This window comes from Crotalus tigris, unplaced genomic scaffold, assembly GCF_016545835.1.
Source record: "Crotalus tigris isolate CLP2741 ecotype Arizona unplaced genomic scaffold, ASM1654583v1 scf7180000024310.2302065, whole genome shotgun sequence".
Taxonomy (NCBI): Eukaryota; Metazoa; Chordata; class Lepidosauria; order Squamata; family Viperidae; genus Crotalus; species Crotalus tigris.
This window is the reverse complement of record NW_024100482.1, coordinates 1600494-1612710: the sequence shown is the minus strand read 5'-3', so window position 1 is coordinate 1612710 and position 12217 is coordinate 1600494. Positions and strand designations below refer to the sequence as shown.

General features: G+C 37.2%; 1 protein-coding gene across 6 annotated transcripts in view; it reads right to left on the bottom strand.

The window, feature by feature from the left end:
• Positions 1-12217, bottom strand: part of ACSL6 (acyl-CoA synthetase long chain family member 6) — a 104824-nt gene that overhangs the window by 52395 nt on the left and 40212 nt on the right. Inside the window, exon 1 of one of the 6 annotated variants that reach the window (XM_039324927.1) lies at positions 2821-3387. The exons of the other annotated variants lie outside the window; for them this stretch is intronic. The gene's annotated coding sequence lies outside the window, so the exon portion shown is untranslated. Of the gene's footprint in view, positions 1-2820; positions 3388-12217 lie in introns of those variants that run through there. 6 annotated transcript variants of the gene reach the window in all.

The following is a 12217-nucleotide window of genomic DNA, read 5'->3' as shown; positions in this document are numbered from 1 at the left end:
AAATGTCTCGCTTAGCAACACAATTTTTTGGCTGGATTATGGTCATAAGTTGAGGACTACCTGTAGTTGTCCTGTCTCAGAAGCTCCAGTTACAGCCATCACATCAATCAATCATTATTTATTCCAGTTTCTCAGTTTCCTTCATTTCTTTACAAGTTAAATTCTACCAAATGTTGTGGGGGAAGGAGGAGATGCTTTTTCTTTGCTTATACTTTAATTACAGAGTGCAGTACCACTTCCTCTCCCCTCCCTTTCTTTCCGTACTACTGGACAAATGATTTTAAATAAAATCCCTTGGTTATTCTTCAAGAACTTACTCTAATTCTTACCCTTTTGATTTAATTCTTAAGGAATGTGGGTCACTTTTTGAGTGAATTGCATTTATAGAGAGTGATCAAATCTCACATGGTATCTTTTTTGTTTAAATGGCTTTAGAAATAATTGTTCATAATCAACATGAAACCAAGCTGTAGTTATTCCAAAATGTTCCATGAAGATCGAGAGAGAGAAAGAGAGAAATTTAGTTGGCTATACATGTTCCCATCTGAGTTCCACTATTTATATTTACAATAAAAACTACTCAACCACCTAGTGGAAGTGGGCTCATATTCACTTTTCTTCTGTATGCATTATTTTGAATATTTTCAAATAGGGGTTCAATGTAACTTTTCACTTGTAATTTACCTTCATATTTTTTTATTTAAACCTCAGACTAGTAACTACAATGTAAAGACATGTCAATCAAGCATTAGCAAAGCACACCTATATAACAATACACCAGCAGAGGGACTACAATATAAAGAAGAGATCTCATTGCATTTCTAAAAATGGCCACTAAACATATATAAATATGCCTGATGGATGAGGCAGTACGATATCAATAAAGTTTCTTGCTGGAGGGCAATTTCGGGCACTCGCCCAGAGAAGGAAGGCCCTGCCTTGTGGCACAACCAAAAGCTCTTATCTCAGAATGGAACACGATAGATCTTTCCCCAACCAAATCCCAAAATATGATATGAATCAAGATCTTTGACGGGGAACAGGAATCTCCCATATCTGAGGATAGAACGAGGCAAGTTGGTGCAGCCAGCTCACTGCTACCAGCCCACCACACGTCACCTCTGCCAACTCACAACTGTGGTGTCGTTGCAGGACAATTTACCACAGTCAATTCATTGCAGGGACAACACACTATAGGTGGCTGGAGGGAGAACCGGGCAGGCAGGCAGGTGAGTGGGTGGGTGGGCAGAATGTGGGAGCTTCCCATTTTCACATCCCCCATCGCCATCACTGCCACGCTGAGCTCCGGGCCATGCAGAGTTCAGGCCATCTGGCGGCAGCAGGTAGGCAACAGCAGCTGGGAGTGTCACATTTTCACATCTGGCAGCAGAGGCAGGGAATGTGAAAATGGGGCGCATCAGCCACCGCCACCTCCCTGCCCACCGCCGAATGGCCTGAACACCGCCACTGTCATCCAACAGCCCAAACTCTGAACAGCCCAGAACTTGGAAGGCCAGCAGCGGAGCAGCAGTAGAGGGGGATGTGAAAACAGGAAGCCCCTGGCCACTGCCACAACCACTGTTTTGTACTCTTGCCTGCCCACCTGGCTCTCCTGTGGCAAGTTGTCCCGGTGGCGAATTGGTTATGTTGAGTCATCTTGTAGCCACTTGGCGGTGGTGAGTGGGCAGAGGGGACTTGGTGGTGGCAAGCTGGCCACACCAAGTTGTCCTAGACCCATCTGAGAAATATTAACAAGGAACACTTAGTTCAGAGCATTTTTACTACACACAATTCAAAGGTGTCAAATGGCAAATATTACTAATGAAGTAGCTGTCATGAAAAATCTCCTTAGCAAAGAAATAAATGCATCCCCCATGTCTTTCACCCTACTGATCTTTAAAAGCATGCATCCAAGGGTTTGCCTGTCATTCTGCAGTTTGTCAGGGATTAGATCTAAAAACTCTCTATTCTGTTCTTCAACCAGCACACTAGGTTCTTTAACTACAGAGATATACCTAGGTAACACTTTCCTGGGTAGCAAAAATGGTATAGATGAACAAATGCCTATTGGGAGTGGGTCTAAATTAAATTTTATATGGCTGGTGTAATGATTTGATAGTGTCCCTTTTATCTTTGACAAAAACAGTGAACCTTGAGGATTATGGAAAAGCAGGTGAAAATAAAGTTTTAACCTTTGTCCCCCGTGCAGTTCAATCATTAGCTTGCACATAACAATGTTTCTTTTTGTTTCTTTGGGGGTCACACAAAACTATTTTGTTTCTTTCAGCCAAATTAAAAACCACCAACAAAAGAACAAAGCTTTTCTCTAACAAATTATATGCTAGAGATCACAAGAATAAAAATGCACAACCAGCCCCAAAACCTATTTCAAGGAAGCAAATAATTTTTGCTTGGATTTACAAAGAATAAAATACATGCATAATGTTCGTGGTTCCAAGAATTCACCTTTCTGAAAACTCCCAGTTTTCATTTTCTCATCCCATCATTAAGGCCAACAATATTCAAATTCTACAGCAAAGGAGATAGAAGACTGTTCAAAGTCAGAATTTTATTTCTTAATACTTCAGCTCCAATCTTGCTTCAGTAGCCAGTGTGATCAAAGTGAGGCTTTACATACTGTACACTGAGAATAACATTGCTATTTGGTAAGTATGGGCAATCAAGCAGTGGTGACGAAGCAACTTTTTTGCTTCTTTATGAACAACAACAACAAATCATCAGAATTGTTTGCAAAAAATCCATAAGAATTTTCCATAATAGAAAAATAAAGAAGTTGCACAGAACTTAATATGCACTTACCTTGCTTAAGTATGAAAGCGCAGTCATATAAAATTGCTTGAAAGGAAGACAAATCGAGTCCAGTTATAATATAACACTTTTGGCAGCAAAGGTCAACAATCCTCACTACCTCTTTGCTAATATACTTAACCTACCCAAGAAGCCTGCCTACATTAAGAAAGGTTCTGGTGGAGTTGCATCTTTTTTTATTTTGACATTGTGGAATTTAACCCAAAAGTCAACATCATTATCAGACTAAGGACATGTCTTATCTTTCCACACTGTCCTCTTAACTGCCCTTCAAGCTTTACTGATTCTTTTTCAGTTTTTCCGATCTTCATACATCGTGGCTATCCAGAATTTCTTTCTTTCTTAGTTTTCTGTTCCCCTGTCGTAGCTGTAACTACTTTGGCTGGCTAATAGAAGGACATTTTCAAATCACTTCAAGATGCAGACTTCTTCAAGCCTACCAGTCTTCTGCTACTACAAGCAGCCATTCATATTCTTGCAGCATTGACTGTGCCTCCTTTCTATATTCAAAACTCTCCCCTTTGGCCAAGCAAAGTGGAAGCTTGCTAAGTAACACCCTGTTACTATGGCAGCAACCCTTTGTGTTGAGAAGCACCCACAGAGTTGTTTTTCAGAAAGAGTGTGTAGGATACATCCTGTAATCACACTTGCAAGATACCTCATACAACAAGGATGAGATACAACTTTTAATCACTCCCCCTCTGCATCTGTAAATTGAATTTTTCTAGTTCACGCCTACTGCTTGAGTAGGGGAAAATACAAATCTAGTGTAGCAGTACTTGGATCCAATCTCCATTTACTCACTCCTCACTGGGCAATTTAGAAAGTGACTTCATTTTATATGAAGCCTATACAACTTGCGATTTACCAAATTTAAATGTAGTCCTCTAGTCATATTGTGTAGCCTGATTGTCAATCTTTCTGTTTTCCAATTACAGATACTAATAAGCTGTAGATAGCCTCTTCCAGTGTTGGAGTATTCACAGCTTTTGGAGGCAACTGATTAATTTTTCTAACTGCCAGGAAATTTCTCCTTCGTTCTAGGTTGCTTCTCTCTTTGGTTACTTTCCATCCATTGCTTCTTGTCTTGCCTATATGATAAGCACTTGATTTTATGCCAGAACAATGACTTAATGTCAGGATGCAAAATGTTGTGACTGCATAGTTAGTCTTAAGAGTTTTTATTTACTATGGTGGTTTTGGTGAAAACCAACATAATGGTTTGGAAAAAAATTAATTAAAGGCCAAAGCAGACCAAGTCTTTGATTAAACCAAAATCCACCTGCAAAAGAATTATGTTCTGTAGGTTTATTTTCATCTATCACACATGGGCATTGGACGTTCATTAAATCTGCCATCCAGTACTGCTGATAGCAAGGCATTAAAATGGGCTCTTGAAAATGTTTATTGATACTTAAGAGTGAGTATAAGTATTGTGTGGCAAAAACAGAATAACTTAAGTACAATTTCAAGGAAGGCTGATGTGAACTTTTTAAAATCTCCTATGTTATAGCAAGTGGCAGCATTTACATGACCTTACACAATCCCCAAAAGGGTCAGAGCTAATTAGTGATTGGATGGGAAAGCACCATGGATCTAGGAAAGTCTAGGAAATTAAAAGGGGGGGGGGAGAAATGTACCAGAAGGAGATAAAGTGACTGTTCACCTCTGTACACTGCTAGGAAAATTACACATTCATGTAATCATCAGAGTCAAATTTTATTCAAAGGAGTATTTACATTCTCCAACACTGAAGATGGAGAATCCACCAATGGGTTTAGACTGTATTCTTGCCCAATAAGATCAAGTCAGCCAAAGTTGCCACTCCCTTCCTGGACCATAGAGATCCCAGTCTTGACTTGATCTCACCCAGGACAGACGTGCAAGTTTGGCTCTTAGGCAGGTAGTCTCCATTGGTAGATTTTCCAGTTCCCCAGTTGTTGAGCTGTGCTGTATTCAGCACAGAATTTGGCTTCCTATTAACAATTTGATCTCCATTCAGGAACACTCTAAATTTCCCAATTCAAAAAATTCCTGATTTTGGGGGGGGGGGACAGAAACTGAGTGTCCAAGGAAGGGGCTCCTTCCTTTTTCCTCTTCTCCCCACCCTGACAAATAGACCTTCCCCAAAGTCCCTAAATTGTTTAATTCATCTATGGACTAATGGCTGTTAGTCCCCAACTGATTCCAGCTCGGCCTCCTTTTTACCAGAGGTTGCGGCTGCAGCTCCGGTGCCTCGTTACGAGAGCAGGTGGGGGGAGGTCTTTTGTTGCGACCCGCCCAGGATCTCCCTCGGGAATTCCACATATCCAACCGTTCTTTGGAGCTGCGGCTGCAGCTCCGATATTTACTTAAGCCCGTCGCCTCCCTTTTGCCTTTGGTAGTTTGGGATCTGCGATTGTCCCTCTCAGGCCTTGCCATGTCTCTTTTCTTCATTCGGTCTTTCTTGTAGGCCAGTTTGGTCTCTCAAATACTCTGAAAGCCTTCAGTGCGTCTTCTTCACTGTCCTTCATATATTTATATATTCATATTCATATATTCTTCCAATGCCTTTTTTCCTTCTTCAACTGTCTGGTGTACTTGCAACATTCCACATGCACTTATTTTCCCTAGTAAGTAGAGTTGGTCAACATCATTGCATGGATGAAGATCATGATTCATTTACATTATTTTTCTGGTCTTCCTATCCAGGGCCTTTTGTGCTGCTTGAGTTCAGTATTTCAGCAGTGTATCTAATGACTGGAATTGTCTAGATGTTAATTGCTTTGATGGTATGTCTTCTATTGAGTTAGGACTTTAAGATTTTCACTCCCATGATGTATCCACGTCTGGCCTTCTTCTTGGCTTCAATGTGCTTTATGTGGTCAGCTTGAAGGACACCTAGAAATTTGTACTGATCATCTTCAACTATTTTATTTCTATAGAGATTCCTTCAGTTTTTCTTGTTGAAGGTAAAGGTGGTACATTTGTCCAGGCCAAAATCCATTACAGTATCTTGGCTGTATATAAGGATAGTTTTTTGTTATTATTATTCTTTAATAGTGAACCTATCACACTTCCTAAATTACAGTGTAAGCAACTTCTTTCAGCTTCCTATTTTATCTGGCAACGGGATATAAACAGGAGCTGCATTTAATATGTACCACAGAATAGACAGCTGCATAAACTAGGTTATATTCCTGATTGCAAATATTATTTACATGACTAAGCACTGCTAATTTACCATTTTTAATTTAATTCTTATTTAAAACAAAATGTGTACATGCAATTAAGTATTAATATTCAATAAAAAGGTTCCAAACTAACCATCTAATATTACAAAGAAATGAAACCCACAGAATCCAATTTTTCATCATTAGAAGTCTGAAAAATGTTTGTCATAATCAGCACTGTTTTTATTTCAAAGGTTGGTCTAATGTTCCCAGAAAGGAAACCTACTTTTAATTGCAAGAAGATTAGTTCATTGACAACATATTTCTAAATACTTTCATGGAAGAGGAAAAAAAAATCATTGACATATGATTCTGCTAATCAGTGGGAAAACAAACCAGCTTCCATTTGTTCTTTATAAAAATGCAACTGGATTAAAAAATTCAGATGTTTTTTTCAAAAGAGGCTTAAAATTAGTTTGTACAGCCTCCTTCCGCCTGTGTATACAACAAAAAGGAAATGAAATACCTAAACAAATTATGCCTATATAAATAACTGAACAAACGAATATATTTTTCAACGGAGACATGTTAATCCATATTGCAACAAAGAATCCAGAATGACACCAGAGTAAGTTGTGCTCATCATTAAGTAATCCTAGAAGATCTTTTGAAGCTCAGACTCTGCTAATAATTTACAGGATAAATTTAAATCAGAGCAAACATGAACAGGCATACATAGATATGTAAATCACTATAAAAACTAAATTAATCTAAAACCAAATACATTACATATTATAGGTATTGCAGTCTCTCTCTCTCTCTCTCTCCATCATTATTTTCATCTCTTCATTCCTGTGATGCAGGTATTATTTGGCTAGATACCTGCAAAAGTTAACTTTCTTTTATATCCCAGAATGGATGGAAAGTGACTATGTTTGTGACAGTGGCGAATATCTGCAGCTCGGGTGTAGGATGAGGATGGAGGTTTGTTCTCCAAGCTTGTGCATTGGTTTCTGGATGTTTCATTACCAGGTTAGGTAACATCTTCAGTGAAATTTAGGGGACATCAGTATCTGTGTTCTTCTGCTTATAAGGGCTTTGTGACTATGTCCTTGGTTGCCTAGATTAAGCAGCTCCATTTTGGACCAGGGGTCTAAGATTTACAGACTCAAAGCAAACAAACAAATTATTTTTCAGAGTTAAGGTGCAGAGGACCACAGCAAAGGCTAATAAGAAAGGGCAGGAAGCTACTATTCACTAATTAGCAGGCTAGCAGGCTAATTTTCAACCTTTTTTCATCTTAAAAGGTTCACCACATGGAACATATTTATTGAACCTTTTAATATTCCCAGAAAAAATAAAACACGTAATGTTTAATTAATGTTTAAAAACAAATAGCATGCTCTTCCCAAATCTTACAGGTAAGCCTCAGCATTCAGGAACAATTTTTTAAACATCCTTCACACTATGCTTTAGGGGAAATTCTCTTCCACTGTGCCCAATGAAACATTTGTACAGTAACAGTTAAAAATTAAACTATATATAATAAAGTATCCTAATTACCCCCAAGTGATCGAGTAGTTTCAGAGAAGGAAGTAATTTCTGAATTAACCTGAATAAATGATGCCTGTTAAATATTAAAATATTAAAGAGGCATCTAGCTTAATATGTAGACATCACTGTATGAACTAAATAGTTACTTGGACAATTTGGATGTGTGTTATACGTTTGCTTTTTACAAATATAAATTCTATTTTTCTACATTTTAACAGAAAACCAGAGTATGTAGGAGCTGTTCTCAAGACTTTCTGTCTATTATTAGTACGTGTACCATGGGACTGTTCAGTGCTTTAGATTCTATGGCAAAAGGAGCCTTGGGACAAGAAAGATGCAAACAAAACTTTTTTGCAAGTTTTGAATGCAGCTGCATTGTTTTATAATAGCACACAACAGCAGCAGAGAGGGTACCCCAAGAAGGATGCAGTTATTTATGTCCAGGTGCTGTCCTTATCCCTTCCAACCCATAGAATCTTTTTGTGATTGCTATGCAGCTCTGCTAAATAGGACAATTGTAATACATCACAGGATCAGTCAGCCTTTATTAACATATGGGAGCTCAAAATACAGCTGTAATGCATAATTTGTGGGATTTATGTTCCTGAAATGCACACATTAAGTGACTACGCTGATGATTTTGTACAGCATATTGCCACATAATGGCTGCTTCCAAGTTCTTCCTATAGTTCCTTCTGGCTCAAATAATATCTTAAGAAAATATTTAATTGGAAATGAGGGTTGCCATTCTGAACTAATTTAACAATGACAAAATCCCACCTGAAATCAAGTAAAGGCAACAACAGTATTCTGTGTCTCATAGGGATCACATCACAATTCTGGACAAATATTACAAAGAGGACAGAAGGGAGATAATTCTCTCTCGTTATTGCTGGAAGATAAAATAAGCTGTCTGAAACTCTGGAAATAGTAAACAGCTTTCACTTCAACCCTCTAGGAAACTCTCTAGACTCCTCATCAAAGTGCACACATTGATGTCTATTACATCATCTCACTTGATGATGCAAATAGGTATTTGCCTGGGTAGACCTCAACATTCTGTAGACTTAGTTGTTCTTTAACCAAATCATAGTTATAAAAGCCATGGCTTAGCCTTAGCATGATATATTATTCAATCAGTATGTCAGAAAACATTTGCATATTCTATTCACAATAGTTCCACCAACTTCAGTGAAAGCATTTTAGATTGCTGCTTTGGAAGACAACCAATGACTATAAACACCCTATTGATTTTTATGAAAATAGAAATTCCATATTTCAATCGGTCTCACACACAGAGAGAAAAAAGACCTATGTTTAAAATATATTTTAAGTTCTGTTGCACATTCCAGAAAATTGCTTGGATAAATGAAATGTGGGCAACAGCCTCCCAGCACCGTCGTGCCCAATCAGATTACTGCAGAAGGCTGATATTTGGGAAGACCATTCCCCGTTCTTTCCAAAAGCTACCAATGAAGGAGATAATGAATGGGACATTGTTTTTTTGGATTTATTTTTTATTACTTCTAAAATAATAACAAAAAAAACAAAACAAAAACAAAAGGAACAAAATCATTGTAACAAGTGAAATAAGTGAACAATACAACAAAGATTTTTTAAAGCTAAAAATATAGAATATGTTGTTGCAACAGTAAACAGTTACAATTCTATCTGCAATTATCTAATGCAAACATATTTGATATATATATATTTCTAATATACTTGTATAATTATCATGTTTTTAACCTACTGTATTTCGTATATATGAGTTCCATATTTCTTAATAATATATACAAAATCTATGTCTATAATAGAAGATGAATGGTAATCTGCTCATTAATGCAAGTTCTTCATTTTGTAAATAGGACATAATTTATTTTTCCAAAGCTACAATATCAGTCTTTTAGCTACGGTATAGTAAGAGCACAGAGAATACATTTATTGTCAAATTCCAAGAACTAGGCATGTAAGTTAATATTTTCCTCTAAAAATTTTGGCTTTTGTCTTACAGTCACATTTATATAGTCTACTTTCTTCAAAAACTTAGAAAGTTCAGGACATTCTTAAAACAAGGTGTTTTAAAGAAGCATTATCCTTATTACATTTCTATCAAAATGCTGTCGTAGGTAAATCTTTTCCATTCAGACATAATGCAGTCCAATAAATTCTAGGTATTATTTTTGTTGTATAAGTCATCATTTTTAAAGTCCATTGACACTCTTGCTATAGAAGTTAAGACACTCATTCATGATCTAGGCAGTACAGGAACCTCTAATTCTTTATTCCATTCATTTCTTAATATCCACATATCAAACTGATTTATTGATAACATATCTATAAAAATTAGTAATATTTTTTAGTTTTTAAAGATTTAACCTGTTATTTTATTATCCTGGATATTTCAGAAGTTGAAAATGCTGCTTGTCCAAACAATGTTAACGGACGTTGTAGCTATAAATATTGCCACTGAGTTACATCTAATAGATGATATTTCTCTTTTGGCACAGCCTATGTTAAAATTCATCTTCATCATCTATCAATTGGTCCAAAGTCAATAGTGTGACTTTCGTCCAGTTTTTCCACATCACCACTTTTTTCTCAATTTTTAATGATGGATTTCCTCATAAAGTCACTTTAGAATGGGAAAAATGGGATACTGTTTTGATAAAACAGGGTGGTCTACCAGCCTTGAATGGTTGGGATTCTGAGTCAAACATTTACGTAAGGTTGTGTATCTTCTTACCAACAGTGTTGTTATAAACCCTTGTGATCCTTAAAGTACTCTCTGTTAAATATTGATGCCAAGATCTTCAAAATGATTTCAATATTAAATATCTAAGTATGGTGGAGAAAATAAAACTAATAAATGGAAGTTGCATCCTTCTTTCCCTGTCAATCTTTTGGGCATTCCCTCCATTCCCTCCTATGCCCATCCCTCCATTCCCTCCTATGCCCATCCCAAACTGACCTTCCCTGTCCCCAAACAAAGCCCTCTGTGATCCCATCTAAACCAAAGAATGGAAGCTTCCTCACCAGCTCATAGTCCAAGCCAGTGGAATTTTCCTCACAGGAAACCGCATACTAGAAAAATTCCAAGGTCCATCCTCAATCAGTCTGATGACCTCAATGTTCCTTCCCCCTTTACCAATGGTCTTCTCCAGCTCTGCTGCCCCTCCAAAAACAGCTGTTTTGCCTAACAATAAAAATAATCCAGGTACACAGAAAAGGACTGGCCTACCTTCCCTAAAACTGACCAGTAAGTCAGATCCCTAGGATTTCCAACCTTGTATCTTTCAATATCTATACAAATTTTTGCTTTTCCATTGTTCGGGGCCCCTCTTTCTTGTAAAGCAGGCACCTGACGATTCTTGCAATAATGCTTGGTCTTCTCAATGTTGTGCTCCTTCTTCAGACTGAATCAGAAATGTCTTCAAATTTGCATCATTTTACTGTCATTTCACAGACTTTATGAGAGTAAAGAATCTGAAGTTGTAGGCAGCTTGCAGACAAAAAGAAAGAACCTGTCTCAAATTCCCATTTCTGACTTGAGAGTTTACTGTGTTGGATATAATATCAAGTCAAACTCTACTTAATTGCAAACATGTAAAAAAGTCTATCCCCCCTACTAAGTCTGTTGGTTAATCTGTCTTTGATTAGATTGCAGTTTAGGAAACAATGAGTTTATTACTCTCCAAATATCCAAGTATAAGGAGTCAGGGCCAAAGGGCTTCAGTTTGCTTAAATGTTCCACTACAACAGGATCTTTAAAAGCTGCAGCCTGATACTGATCTGCTGAGTTAAAAGAAAAAAGCTCCAATTATCAAGATATTTGGTTACCAGTAACACTAGTGATACCATTCTAGTTACACTGATGCCTTCAAGCTGCTGAAAATATTTGATCTTGTGCATACACATAAAACACAGAAGGAAATAGGTCAAGAAAGCCATGCTGTTCAGCTGGGGGGGGGGGGAATCAACCAAAAGCAACAGTTGTTATAGCAAAAGAATTGCATTTTGCTATTTATTCTAGCACACCACTAATAACACTAATTTATTTTGTACTACAGTAACAATTTCAATAATTTCAGTCAGCATTACTCCTTTAATTTATCACATGCATGCAGTTCTCCCAGCATGAGGCTGGCAAATGGAGATGTAAATTATTGTGACATTCTGGATTCTTTTCCATGCATTTCCTTTGTCAGAAATAGGTGAAATGCACCAGGAATTCACTTTAATCCAATTAATTAGTTCAGGTCATTTATTTGAAGGTACCTACTGCTAATGTTTGCTGATCTTAGGATCATGTATCAAGTCTATCTTCTTGCTTACAAAGAAACACTGAAAAACAGGTAGAAGCCAAACTGTTCAATTCAATAGAGTTTTCAGCCTGATCTACATAAATAATGCCCAACAGAAGGATTTCTACTAACCTACTTGTTTATTTCAATGTGTATACCTGGTACACTAGCTAAATTTTCTCCCAAAACAACATTTCCAATTGTTTTCTTTCTTTCTTTTTGTACCAGCTACTACTCTTGCAGTTTAACAATGTTTCTGTGAGCAAATGTTTATGCTCCAAGAGAAAAAGGAAGAAAATGCTATGGAAAAACTGAAGTGAGGTTTTTCAACTGGGCAAAACAGCAACTGTAACAACGCTCAAAATTATTTTGTTCTGTTTT